We start from the raw sequence: 15,051 nt of genomic DNA, 5'->3' as shown, positions 1-15,051 counted from the left end.
TGAATTGGGCATCCCTGTCGAGGGAGTCACCAAAGCTTGCAATGACTTGCTCTGAGATGAGTCGCCAATAGGGACGAGCTGCATCTTGCTGGGCCTCAGTCAATGTCGAACTGTCCTGCATCAAGATGCATGGAGATGTGTCAATGTCAAAAAAGCTTGTTTTGTCCCTGTGGCTTTGAACAAGGGTCCAGTCAACTGACTCAGGAAGATTCTTGGGGGTCCTGGGTCCACTAAGTTAGGCTGGATTGAGTAGGTCAGCTCACAGCAGAAGGGTCCTGGTGCAGCAACAGCAGGGCAGCAAAGCAGTCCTGTGTCAGCAAGCAGGTCAGCAGGGCAGACTTCACAGCTGGGCCGTCCTTTTCCTGGCAGAGTCCGCAGGTCCAGAGATCATCTGAAATGTTGGGTCTGAGGATCTACTATTTATACCTGGTGCCCATTTTGAAGTAGGAAAAGCTTCTGGAGTCCTCCGCATACAAAGGTGTTTGGAATTTCCTTCCTCCTTACCCTGGCACCAGCTTGTCTAGTGACACAAAAGACTAGTTTGAAACCCTTTGTGAGTGTGCTGAGGCAGAGCCTTTGTGATGTGCAAGTGCGGAAAGTTACAGATCCTCCCCCTCATCAAGTCAGAGATAGCTTATCCTGCCACCAACTAATCTCTCTTAGTCTCACTGTCTGGGAGCAATACTGAAAAGCTGAGTGTCAGCTACACCTATTCATGTGGCGTAGGACACATGCTGCTGGCACCAAATGGTTGGAACATGCAAATGCTAACTTTGTAAAAGTAGCATATTCATAAATGTGACTCAAAATTCAACTTTAACATTAAAGGGGGTTTTAAATTGCAATTCTTTAGAGACCGACCTCAACATTCCTACCTGCTCTCAACTGAAGGCTATCACTCATGAAATATAATATAGCAACCCATTGTTGTTGTATAGGAGAGGCAGACCCTGCAGTAGTGAAAAACAAATTTAAGAGTTAATCACTATCAGGACATAGACAACATAAAAATTAATGTCCAACTTTTTAAATACACTGCACCCTACACCATGGGCTCTTTAGGGCCTACCATAGGGGTGACTTGTATGTATTAAAAAGCAAGGTTTAAGCTTAACAGAGGGTTTATTTTGCCAGATCGAAATGTTTGAGGTGCTCCTTAAGTGGGTTCCACAGTAAGTGCTGCTGGCCTACTAGTAGAATTTACCTTACAGGCCTGGATACCACCTTAGTACTGCAACCATACTAAGGACTTAAAAGTAAATTAAATCTGCCAATAGCGTGTGAGTCAATTTTACCATGTTTAAAGGAGAGAGCACAAGTGCTATGGCAGTGGTTACTAGTGGTAAAGTCCTAAACGGGATCAGAAAGCAGGATGGTGAAGGTAGATAGTTTGAGAATGACCCTGCAGAGAGGGCCAAGTCCAACGATGAGAGTATGGTATCAGAATCACAGAGGATAACTATGAGACCTATGAGCATGCTGTTGAAGTCTGTGTGTGAGAGAATTTTGAAGGACAACCATTAGAAGATGGTGTAAAATGAGGAATGGAGGGCAGTGTGGTTGTAGTCTTGATGCTGTTGATGTACTAAAAACATTCCTGTATCTTTTCATTGGAGAAAGAGTTGATTGAATTGCAGAAAAAAGGTTTTTTTTTTAATTCTTGTATTGAAAGTGGGAAATGGGAAGACACTTGATCAACTCAAACACGAAAGACTGAACACGTGTCAGTGTTGTGTTCTGATACCTAATATTATATGCTTGCAAAGTTGAATTTTGGGAACTGTGGCAACCGACATAGCCTAAAGGCCTGGGCACAGACATGTTCCATATGATTAAGCCTGAGAAAAGTATCCAATGCTTATACTAAAGCAAAGTATGCACCTTTCTGACATTCAAAGTCCACCTGGATGGTATCAAGAAGTTGATCTCTATGTAGGGCTAACACTGGCCTATCACCCCTCTATCCAGCTAGTTAATAGAAAATTATACAATTTAATGTTGTTGGGTACTGACTTTAATACTAAAGGCATAATCCCTTGGGATAGAGCTAATCAATAGATGTTAGGCAGTTCTACATTTTGTCAATTTCAGACGGTTTTCGTGTGGGCTTTGACTAGAAATCCTCTTATTAGTACTCAAGCTAATTCTGCATGCAGCAATAGTGTATGTGAGGAATCTTAGGGACACATTCTTTGTAGTAAACACCCTACAAAAATAAAAATACGCGTAATAATAATAACTACAATATTAAGAAGAATACCACATACTGTATTACTTTCCTGTATAAACTGGGGCACTAATTCGGGTGCAAGGACTGTACCTATAATTTGATGCACAGGTACTGTATTTACATGCCATCTTTCTGTTTAGGTTGCATTTCAGAAACAATGCACAAGTCTGAAAAATATGCTAATCTTGTTTAATTGGGCCTATTTCTCTAGGTCAGCTTGTCATGAATTTGTAGAAGGTTGTGACTCAATGAGCCTATCAATACATAGACGCTCATTTCATGTTCCACTGTTAGCAGCATAATATCCACTATGTCTGAGAAGGCTCGAGAGGAGAAGGGGTGCTGCACCTGTGAGATTATTGTCCTGCAGAGTCTTCAGACAGTACACTAGAGATCGATACGTGTTCCGTTAAGGACAACCCAACCTCTGTAGCTTTGAGAAGGGCACAATTGCAGCTGTGAGGGATGAAGGGGACAGCCGGCTCGGTCTAGGAAACCCTAGCGATCAATATCGTGACACCACACACACGTAATATTAATTCTATTTTTTAACCATCTAATATTCCTTTTGTATAGCGTCCTTCCATGTTCATACACTGCTATCTTGCAACATAAATAAGTACAGTGCCTTGGCTAAATCGCTCAATAATTTACATAAAATGTCTGAAGAAACCTTTACAAGTTCACTTCTCATTTGTGACATTCGCCCCAGTGAGAACTTGAGAGACAGTGTTTGCTGAATTGTGATTCCTCTGCAAAGTTACGGTACATTAGATCTCATGTAGTGCCCGGCTTAATGTGAAGGAGGACCTTCATGCACACAGACCTGCTAAGTCACACGGCGCCACTGTGTAACACACTATACTACCTCCACTCACTCGGTCACCCAATGAGGAGCCGATATCACAGGATGGCAGGGAAAACGAGCTCACTATCAGCTCATTTTCGGAGACGTATTTGAGGGAGGGGTGTGAGGGCAAAGATGCTGTTAGGTACTACTAGGCACAGGCCACGAAGCCTCGCCCCCCTCCTCACACTGTGAGGCTCTTGGTGAAGTTGGCAGATCCGTGGCCATAAAAGAGTGTAAATATTGCTGTAAAATGACAGGGTTCTGTACACAAAGTGGGAATGCTGCAATGGAGATCCGATATATGTAACATTCATTTACAGATAAATGTTTCTCTTTTCTGATGTTGTTGTTCATTACGGAACTCGGTAAATATATGCACGCATATAATAAATATACATGCATGTACTTTTTCACTTTTACACAAATTTACCATTGAGAATGTTGTAGATCAGAAAAAGTAACAACACTTCATACAAGCCAGCTTTTCCAGCTTAAGTGTACTGCTGCACCACCTGACCATCTATAACTGTGCTCTATATAAGTATTTGCTGCTGTTGCCTAGCAGCATTTGGACAAATTAATACAAAAAACTGTGGTTTCTAAGAATCAGAAAATGTTGATTGGATCAAATGGGATGTGAGCGGCTGAGACGTATGCTTTAATCTCTGCTGGATTCCATTCTTTTGCAGTTTCTGTTAATAACCTTGCACGTACCTTTAAGTTGATGTACTCTGAGTACATCAATCTTGAGAAATTAATAGATGCTAACCTAAATTTTCCGATTGCCCTTGATGCACCACTTTGTTTCGTGCTCTTGTCGGCCATTAAAAACGGCTATTTCTCGAAAATGATCCGCCATTTTAAAGAAACTGAATTTCATTTTTCTTAGTTACCAAAACACACAAAAGTCCTTGAAAACACCAGATGGAACTAACTAATTTTGTAGTCGATGTGCATTTTGACATGTTATCTAGACGTTGAGAATTTTAGGAAAATAACATTCAGATACCAACTGAAAATCACTCTTGTCTCTTGAAGCAAGTAGGTGTAATACAACAGATAATGCATAGATTTGAAGGCCCTTAGAACAGTACTTTTATGCTGCCATGCTCCTCATTTCGTACAAACGAAAGAAATACTTTACGGATGAGTTTTTTAGGTAAGTATATTCAAGAAGATCAAAAGGGAACAGTCATTTGATCAACAATGAATTAATCATAAGCAATTGTTAAACGTCAAACACAAATATTATCTTCATCCATTTTTTTTGTCCGACAAGCTTGGTCTCTTCACTGGAGCAGTTTTTATTCAGTACTGTATATTCATGTTATTTTCATTACTATTTTACTCATTCAGCTCTTTTCAATGCTTTCTCTAAATCACATTTCCAGAAATTATTTTACTGCCTCTGTTACTTTCATTTGTATTAAAATTGAATTATTTGTTGACTTTATTCGCCCTTCTTTATTTTCTTTCTTATTTCTCTGTGTTCTCTGTGAGTCTACAACACAATTTTTTAAATCTCGGAACAACCATCCTCCAATGTTTGCTGTATTTAAGCAGCACAACCATGCTTGGTTTGTGGATGGTTTCCTGGCCTGGAGTATTAATAAACAATTTTTAAGTTGCATTGTAATGTGCCAGAGATCAGTCACCATTGAGAAGGCATGCATCATGTTTCTCTCACCATGGCCTTGCTCTATTAAAAAGCCTAGATGCACATCTGTGATTAATCACAATTAAGTGAATGTTGGACTTTTGCTTTTGCAGGGTCATCCCCAGACTTTTTTGCCTCCTGCCTCCTATATTTTTCTGACATGTTGCTGTTGGCTTTTCAACTCTGAGCACTTTACCACTGCTAACCAGTGCTAAAGTGCATATGCTCTCCTGTTTAAATTGTATGTAAGTGGTTTATCCATGATTGGCATATTTGATTTACTAGTAAGTCCCTAGTAAGGTGCACTAGAGGTGCCAGGGCCTGTAAATCAAATGCTACTAGTGGGCCTGCAGCACTGGTTGTGCCACCCACATAAGTAGCTCTGTAATCATGTCTCAGACCTGCCACTGCAGTGTCTGTGTGTGTATTTTTACACTGTAAATTCGACTTGGCAAGTGTACCCACTTGCCAGGCCTAAACCTTCCCTTTCCTTACATGTAAGGCACCCCTAAGGTATGCCCTAGGTAGCCCCAAGGGCAGGGTGCAGTGTATGGATAAGGTAGGACATATAGTAATGTGGTTTATATGTCCTGACAGTGAAATACTGCCAATTTCGTTTTCACTGTTGCAAGGTCTGTCTCTCTCTCATAGGATAATATGGGGGCTACCTTTAAATATGATTAAAGTGTAGATTCCCCTAGAGAAGAGATGGACAGGTGGAGTTTGGGATCCCTGAACTCACAATTTAAAAATGCATCTTTTAGTAAAGTTGATTTTGAGATTGTGCGTTTGAAAATGCCACTTTTAGAAAGTGAGCATTTTCTTGCTTAAACCATTCTGTGACTCTGCCTTGTTTGTGGATTCCCTGTCTGGGTCAGTTGACAGTTGGGTTGTTTTTCACCTCACACCAGACAGTGACACAAAGGGAGCTGGGGTGTGATCTGCATTCCTGATTAGCCATCTCTGCTAGGAGGGAGGGGTGGAGTGGTCACTCTCATCTGAAAGGACTGTGCCTGCCTCTGACAATGCTGTCTCCAGCCCCCTGGTGTGTGTCTGAGGCCTTGCCTGGGCAAGGCAGGATCTCACAAGAAGGTGTGAGTCCCCTTTGAAGAAAGGTGACTTCAAAGACTAAAATGAGTATAAGAAGGGCACCCAAACTTACAAACTTTAGAAACACTTCTGGAACCAAGAGGAACCTCTGCCTGGAGAAGAGCTGATAGCTGAGGAAAACGTGCTGCCCTGCCTGTGACTGTGCTTTGTGGAGCTTTCCTGCAGTGCTGCTTCTGCCAGAGTAAGAGGGCAAAGACTGGACTTTGTGTGCCTTCCATCTTGAAGAAGAAATCTCCAAGGGCTTGATGTAGAGCTTGCCTCCTGTTGTTGAAGTCTCAGGGATAGCAAAGACTTCTTCCTGCCAGCACCTGGAGTCTCTGGAGAGACCCCTACTCTGCTCTGTGGTGCCCTTCCAGTTCCTGGGACCCTGAAAGGAGAGGCTGGCAGCCTAAGGACAAAAATACACGCACCGAGCGCCGTGCGGAGAAAAGATCGACGCGAATCCGATCGCGGCTGAGAAAACGACGCGACGCCGGTTCCGCAGCTGAGAAACGACGCCGCAGGAAACGCGACCGAAAAACCGACGCCCGGAGCAGGAGAAACGACGCGCAGCATCGCTGACGGAGGCTGAGAGATCGCACCCTGCGCCGCGGGACTTTCGGATCGTCGTGTGGCTGGCTTTTTCAACGCGCACCGCCGTGCCGAGTTGTTTTCGACGCACACAGCCGTGCAGGGTTACTTTCGACGCACACCGCCCGTGCGGGGTTATTTTTGACGCAAACCAGGTACATTTTCACGCTAGCAGCGCTAGTGTGGTGTTACAACTACCTAAAGACTCTTTTTATTTTAAACCTTTAAAAAATCATAACTTGACTTGTGTATGTTGGATTTTTGTCGTTTTGGTCTTGTTTTGTCTAGATAAATATTTCCTATTTTTCTAAACTGGTGTTGTGTCATTTTGTAGTGTTTTCATTAAGTTACTGTGTGTGTTGGTACAAATACTTTACACCTAGCACTCTGAGGTTAAGCCTACTGCTCTGCCAAGCTACCAAGGGGGTAAGCAGGGGTTAGCAGAGGGTGATTCTCTTTTATCCTAACTAGAGTGAGGGTCCTTGCTTGAACAGGGGGTAACCAGACTGTCAACCAAAGACCCCATTTCTAACATTGGTGACCAGCGGTCGGGATTTGGACTTGTATTTGTACTTGACATACAGTAATTAAGTGTACACTACTGTTTTGATCTCAGACCACTACGTGACCACATACTACTTGTCTTGTGATTCTGCTTTTTGTTCTCTGATGTCCTCCTGGAAGTATTGATGATATTTTTGGACTTTGTTTTTTGGTTGTGAAGCCTTTGCAGAAATGGAAGTCAATTTCTGGCACCTATCTATGTATAAAAAGTGGCAGCTTAAAGCATTCTGCATGGAAAGGGGACTGGCTGTGAACAAGGAATCCAGAAGGGAGGATCTTGAGTCAGCCCTGTTTCAGGATGAATTGAAACGTTGTCAGGCAACACCACCAAATGAGTCTGAGGAGGATAACTACTCTGAGGAGGAGGACTACTCCAAAGAGGAGGGCAGTGGCCCTGAGGAGGGAACAGAAAGAGATGATAGGCTCCTAGCTCGAATCCGGAGTCTGGAAGAGCTTAAGAGGGCCGAGGAGAAGAGAGCCTTAGCCCTGGCAGAAAGGAGGAGGGACTTAGAGATTAAAAAAATGATTTATGCTTACGAGCTTAAATTGAAAGAGCTGGAAGTCATGAGGGCTGAGTCCAGCTGGAATGGTGGCAGCAACAATTGTATATCCAGTGATGCTGCAGAAGTACACATGCCCAGAGAGGTGGTGCCCTACTTGAAGGATGGAGTTAACACACGCCAGGAGGTTCAGGGGTATGAGGTAGCTCCAGTGATGCACAGGGTCTCTGAGGTGGATTGGGGAACTGGCATGGGGAGTCATATTCCTACTGGTGGGAGGGACACTCTACTGACTCTAGTTGAGAGTGACAGGGAGAGGGGTTCCCCCCAAGTAGAAGTCCTGGTTATGGAGTGTGAAGACATCCCAGAAGAGTGTGGGTTGAGTGTCAGGGACAGTCAGGTACTGTCTCACCAGTCTCAGGAGGGTGATGTGGGGTGCTTTGTCAAAGCAGAGTCACTGGATGGTTGGGTGAAGGGTACTTTGGTTAATTCATGTGAGGGGCTGAGTGATGTAATTGCTGGAGAGCAGATGTCTAGTCCTTATTTTCCAGAGCTATGCCAACACCAGGTGGAGTGTGAGTTCTCTGACCCCAGGGAGCTTACAATGGAGGCAGACTTCTGGGTGAGTACCAGAGAGTCTGAAGAGGCATTTGGGGGTGCTCCTGAGAGGAGTGGTCTAGGTAGTTCCCAACCAGGTGAGGTAGGGAAGGATTGTAGTGTCCCAGGTAGGTCCCAGTGTAGTGGGATGGGTGAGGGACCCCATGTCCAGTCTCAGAGGAGAGGGAATGGGGATGGGTTGAGGCCCAAGGTGCCCGAGATCCGGTCCCAGGTCCTGGAGGGTTCCCTGCGGGAACCCCAGGAGGGGAGCCTAGCCTGTACCATAGGGCCATCTGTTGAGGGAGACCCCACAGTGTCAGGAGAACTTGGGGGGGCGGCTGTAGCCAGCGTCCCACCAGTTCTGGTGTCTGGCAGTACCACTCCTAGTGAGGGGTTGCAGAAGTCCAGACAGAGGGTTGAGAGGGGGTTGCGGACCCCAGTGGAGAACCTGGAGGGTCAGGGGTCAGCTCTGAGAGCAGAGCCCCCCATGAATGACCTTGGTGAGACCATTTCTGGGTTGGGGGGAATCCAGACTCTGTCAGATGGGCAGAGGTCAGGAGACCTGCGCCAGCCAGACTCTTGTGTGGCCCTTCGGGACAGTGTGTCCCTTGAGGGGGGTAAGTGTGCCCCCCTGGAAGTCCTGGTGTGCCAGGCAATGGTTCAACCGCAGGGTGGTGACTCTGGGTTGAATAATCAGGTTCAGGGGGTAAACTCTGACCTGATGGGGGGTAAGTGTGCTCCCCAGGAAGTCCTGGTGTGCCAGGCAGTGGTTCAACCGCAGGGTGGTGACCCTGGGTTGGATGACCAGGTTCAGAGGGTAAACTCTGACCTGGTAGGGGGTAGGTATGCCCCCCAGGAAGTCCTGGGTTGCCAGGCAGTGATCCAGTCTGTGGGTACAGGCCCTGGATTGGAAGGCCAGGTTAAGGGTGTCCCCCCTGACCTGGAGGAAGGGGCTACTGCTAACAGTGCCCCTACCATGTTGTCTTCTGGGGGGGCCGCTCCTAGTTGGGTGGTTCAGGACCCCAGAAGAGAGGGCAGGGGGAGGGAAGCCTCACCCCTGGCCCTGGTCCAACCTGAAGGTACAGACCCCAGGTTGGAGGATCAGTTGCAGGTTAACATCCCTGCACTGATGGAAGAATTGTGCAGGACTGCTTCTACAAGCACCCTGACAGTTTTTGACTCTGGGGGTGCCGCTTCTGCAGGGAGGGTACAGAGCCCCAGAGGGGAGGACCAGGGTCAGGTTGTCATCCCTGACCTGGAGGAAGAGAGAGTGGTCAAAGGGTGCCAGGCACCTGGGGCTACCACCCCCCACTCTCCGCAGTCACAGTGGTTAGAGAGGCCTGAGGTCGGGCTCTCATCCCTGACAGTTGTCTGGGGCCACTGTGGCTTGCTGTCCTGGTGGACAGAGTTGCCCCTGGGGGGGGAAGGACGAGAGTCACACCCCAGGGGTGGAGTGGGCAACACCATTGTGTTGGCCCTGGTGGTACTATCTGCCCATTGCAATACATCTGTGAGCAAAGTAAAGTTAGGTGTTGCACAGATGGTGTCTGTAGATGTGGAGAAGGGTTCCCCATGGGTTAGCTTAGTGGGCCCTGAGAGTATGGACAGAGGGATCCAACTGGAGTCAGGAAGGCGTAGAACTGGAGCATGCCCCTGCTGTTGTGGGCCTGGGTCCCTGTTCTATCGCCCCAATCAGGGAAGTACATCAAGGTATTGATTGTTCTCCCCTGGCTTTAGGCTGGTAGGGGGTCGTGTTGGACTTTTGCTTTTGCAGGGTCATCCCCAGACTTTTTTGCCTCCTGCCTCCTATATTTTTCTGACATGTTGCTGTTGGCTTTTCAACTCTGAGCACTTTACCACTGCTAACCAGTGCTAAAGTGCATATGCTCTCCTGTTTAAATTGTATGTAAGTGGTTTATCCATGATTGGCATATTTGATTTACTAGTAAGTCCCTAGTAAGGTGCACTAGAGGTGCCAGGGCCTGTAAATCAAATGCTACTAGTGGGCCTGCAGCACTGGTTGTGCCACCCACATAAGTAGCTCTGTAATCATGTCTCAGACCTGCCACTGCAGTGTCTGTGTGTGTATTTTTACACTGTAAATTCGACTTGGCAAGTGTACCCACTTGCCAGGCCTAAACCTTCCCTTTCCTTACATGTAAGGCACCCCTAAGGTATGCCCTAGGTAGCCCCAAGGGCAGGGTGCAGTGTATGGATAAGGTAGGACATATAGTAATGTGGTTTATATGTCCTGACAGTGAAATACTGCCAATTTCGTTTTCACTGTTGCAAGGTCTGTCTCTCTCTCATAGGATAATATGGGGGCTACCTTTAAATATGATTAAAGTGTAGATTCCCCTAGAGAAGAGATGGACAGGTGGAGTTTGGGATCCCTGAACTCACAATTTAAAAATGCATCTTTTAGTAAAGTTGATTTTGAGATTGTGCGTTTGAAAATGCCACTTTTAGAAAGTGAGCATTTTCTTGCTTAAACCATTCTGTGACTCTGCCTTGTTTGTTGATTCCCTGTCTGGGTCAGTTGACAGTTGGGTTGTTTTTCACCTCACACCAGACAGTGACACAAAGGGAGCTGGGGTGTGATCTGCATTCCTGATTAGCCATCTCTGCTAGGAGGGAGGGGTGGAGTGGTCACTCTCATCTGAAAGGACTGTGCCTGCCTCTGACAATGCTGTCTCCAGCCCCCTGGTGTGTGTCTGAGGCCTTGCCTGGGCAAGGCAGGATCTCACAAGAAGGTGTGAGTCCCCTTTGAAGAAAGGTGACTTCAAAGACTAAAATGAGTATAAGAAGGGCACCCAAACTTACAAACTTTAGAAACACTTCTGGAACCAAGAGGAACCTCTGCCTGGAGAAGAGCTGATAGCTGAGGAAAACGTGCTGCCCTGCCTGTGACTGTGCTTTGTGGAGCTTTCCTGCAGTGCTGCTTCTGCCAGAGTAAGAGGGCAAAGACTGGACTTTGTGTGCCTTCCATCTTGAAGAAGAAATCTCCAAGGGCTTGATGTAGAGCTTGCCTCCTGTTGTTGAAGTCTCAGGGATAGCAAAGACTTCTTCCTGCCAGCACCTGGAGTCTCTGGAGAGACCCCTACTCTGCTCTGTGGTGCCCTTCCAGTTCCTGGGACCCTGAAAGGAGAGGCTGGCAGCCTAAGGACAAAAATACACGCACCGAGCGCCGTGCGGAGAAAAGATCGACGCGAATCCGATCGCGGCTGAGAAAACGACGCGACGCCGGTTCCGCAGCTGAGAAACGACGCCGCAGGAAACGCGACCGAAAAACCGACGCCTGGAGCAGGAGAAACGACGCGCAGCATCGCTGACGGAGGCTGAGAGATCGCACCCTGCGCCGCGGGACTTTCGGATCGTCGTGTGGCTGGCTTTTTCAACGCGCACCGCCGTGCCGAGTTGTTTTCGACGCACACAGCCGTGCAGGGTTACTTTCGACGCACACCGCCCGTGCGGGGTTATTTTTGACGCAAACCAGGTACATTTTCACGCTAGCAGCGCTAGTGTGGTGTTACAACTACCTAAAGACTCTTTTTATTTTAAACCTTTAAAAAATCATAACTTGACTTGTGTATGTTGGATTTTTGTCGTTTTGGTCTTGTTTTGTCTAGATAAATATTTCCTATTTTTCTAAACTGGTGTTGTGTCATTTTGTAGTGTTTTCATTAAGTTACTGTGTGTGTTGGTACAAATACTTTACACCTAGCACTCTGAGGTTAAGCCTACTGCTCTGCCAAGCTACCAAGGGGGTAAGCAGGGGTTAGCTGAGGGTGATTCTCTTTTATCCTAACTAGAGTGAGGGTCCTTGCTTGAACAGGGGGTAACCAGACTGTCAACCAAAGACCCCATTTCTAACAGTGAACATCATCATATAACTCGTGATTGTTGAGCTGTGATGAACTTTACCCAGAAGTAGGTCAGATGGGCCAGGGAACCTTTCTTTTTAGTACTTTAGAATTGTAGAATAAATTGCAGGTATGCATAAAATCCAATTATGGGGATACATTTTTAATCCTGCTTTGTAAAATCAGAATTGGTGGAATATCACCCCAACAAGGAATTTTCAAGCATGGCGGTCCCAGGCAGAGGAAACACTCCATGGGCTTTTTTATTCAAGAAAAAACTCCCAGAATTGGAGTTTATTCTAAAAAAAAGCAAACGAATTCTCCCAATAGTTGCATTAAATATAGCACCTGCTTGGTAAAAGCGTCACTTCCTTCAATGGAGCCACTGCATTAGAGGCTCCACAGAAGGCAGAGAGACCCACCTGCAGGGTTGGGATCCCTATGTTTGGCAAGTAGTTTACTCCTGCGAAGGGGAGATAGTGACCTTTGCAGCCCTGAGAGACAAGCTGGCATACTTCAAATAATCCTAAAAATATTTGAAAGTATGCGGGAAACATCTGAAACAAAATATTTAGTGAATTGCGAGTTAGAAAATGCTTGTTGTGGTTTGGCAATTGTCTATTCATCACATCTTTTCCATTATTTTTTCTTTTGTTTTTCCTTATACATCCTCACAAAAGAAAAGCCTTGTTAAGTAATACTTTGATGCACATACCTTTTGTATTTTTTACATATGCAGTAGATTTATTCTGTGTACATTCATCCAAATGTGGTTTAAGTATATAAGATATAGTAAGCAGGAGGCCCTAGCCAAAATGTTATCTTCAGACTTAAAGAATGTTCTGGAGGATCTTTTCTTGATGCTGTGTGGTCCCCTCCAGCAGGCTGATTCAATGCAATGTCATCAGGTTGTTTATCTCCGAGGCCCTGTTCAAATCCTGGAAGCCTGGAACTTCCAGCGGAACAAACCTGAAATCCAGACCGAATGGCGGTCTTCAGGGCTGTAGCTCTCAGTGTGCAGCAGGAGCAGTCATTCAGAGTGCAATCCTTTGGGGTGCAGACCAGGGTTCCAGCAGGGCAGTCCTTTTTCTGCTTGTAGTTTCAGGTAACAGACCTGAGTTTCTATGCAGCTCTCACATATTTAATTCAATGATCTGTGGTGACAAGCAGGGGGGCACCCCTGTCCATTGAGGCACAAGGTGCCACCCAAAAGCATGACAGCTTCCTCCAAAGTGTAGCATATTCTTGTCCCACAAAGTGTTGCGTAGGCTCTCATTATTCTAATAACACTACTAGATTTTGAGCGGCAGAATCGCCTGCAGTGTGGGAGACTGAGTCTGACCCACTACAGGTGACACCTGTTGCCCCAATCCGGGTTTTGCTCCGGCTAACTAGCAGTGCCTCATCTCTACCCAAGGGCAGGAATGATTGGGCAGCCGAGTGCATGACATAATTTTTTTCTCAGGGAAACTGTGGTCACTCAGGTCTCATCCTTTTCTCTCAGTTACATTGGTCTCACATACACAATGACAAACAGAGGCAGTATATGTTTCAATATGATTTTAATGAAGTGACTGCATCTTAGCTAGCAAAGCATGTGCTCCAATAACCAGGACGATACAGCATGACAAGATTAAAATTCTGACAAGGAGAGTAAAGCATAAAAATAACCCTACCATATTGTCACTAGAGTCAATAAACTAATTCCTATCTAGGTCCCTCTGGGAAGACATCATCCCCCATACCTGAGCAAAGACCTGAAGTCTGCATAAACAGGTGTGGCAAAGCATTCAGCAAAAAGCATGCAATCATGGTTCTCTGGCTAGAATCTCTCTCTAACATGTAAGGGACAGGGAAGTGTTGTTATAATAAAACAGCTGATGTTCTGAGAAAATGTCCCTACGTAAGGATATGTGTTTTCTATGAATGTCAGAGACAAAACTTGTACCACGTTCACCGGCAACCTATCTTGCTACAGCCTTGAAAGAAGCACAGAGTGAGCAAGAATGTCTTGTTTGAGAACGTAGTGCTGGCCTAGACAAAAACTGCTAGATATAGAGAAATAAAACAAGACCGTAAAAGTGGCTATTGTAAAAATAATAAAATGAAGCTGAAAATACAGGAGAGTAAGACCTGGCTAAACCAACCTACTGGTGTGGCTCATTTCCAATAACACTCCCCCTCCACACCCTTTGAAAATTCCATTCCTGGGCCTGCCATCTTTCCTGGCTGGCATTCATTGCTGACCCGCTGTCTTTGAAGCCCAGTCTGATTTACCCAGCCCCCTTTCTGGCCTGTTCTCTGCATCTGCACCCTTGCCACTTCTCACCTCATCAAAGCAGCTTGGCTAAGACGGTTAAGGCTGACCAATCAGGAGAGGCTTCTAGAAGGCTGGATTTTTTCTTACAGAAAAGGCCTTAGAGGTGACCTATATGTAAAAATAAGGTAGAGTACCACTTTGGAAGTAACTTGAATTCCAAAGTCAAATATGTATATATTTTACTTTTAAAGACAGTCTGCAAAGCAGGGCTGCCTTTAAAAATGACAGCAGGTAACACAGTAGTGCACATTCATATGCAGGAAATCTAGTGGGCCTCCCTACCCTATTATATATTAAGGGCTTAAAAGTAGTTTGATCCCCCCCTTGCTGAATTGTTTAGCACTAGGGGCTTACAGGGGCCTGTCATTGCCAATTGTAATTGTACCTAATTATCATATACCTTTTTAATCAGAGCACTGGCCTAGGCCTGGTTAGCAGAGCTCAGAGCACAGTCATAGTCAGTTACCACTAGCATCAGTCAAAGAAATAGCGGTGAACAGGGCTTAAAGGGTGCGTTTCTCACACATCTGTTGTCTAAATCACTCACTGATGTGCTGGCAGTATGTAGGAGAAAAGATCTGATGACGTAGTGAATTCACATTGGTTGGATTATAACATACTCTCGTGATAATATAATGTTTAAAATGAGTTGATGTTTTAGATATTGTCCTGTTTTTCCAATAAAACCCCTTTATGAATAATAGTGGTACAGTAAGGACATCCTAATGCTAAATAGTAGCAAGTTTGCTAATTCCTTGTTGTTTCTCAGTCAGGGATGAAAAATACTTTT

The 15,051-nt window shown here is 45.5% G+C and overlaps 1 protein-coding gene across 1 annotated transcript in view; it reads left to right on the top strand.

The window, feature by feature from the left end:
* PCSK2 (proprotein convertase subtilisin/kexin type 2) overlaps positions 1-15,051 on the top strand; it is a 1,091,080-nt gene that overhangs the window by 518,266 nt on the left and 557,763 nt on the right. The window lies entirely within an intron of this gene.

This window comes from Pleurodeles waltl, chromosome 5, assembly GCF_031143425.1.
Source record: "Pleurodeles waltl isolate 20211129_DDA chromosome 5, aPleWal1.hap1.20221129, whole genome shotgun sequence".
Classification (NCBI taxonomy): Eukaryota; Metazoa; Chordata; class Amphibia; order Caudata; family Salamandridae; genus Pleurodeles; species Pleurodeles waltl.
Note: the sequence above shows the minus strand (reverse complement) of the source record. Positions and strands in the feature narration are given on the sequence as shown.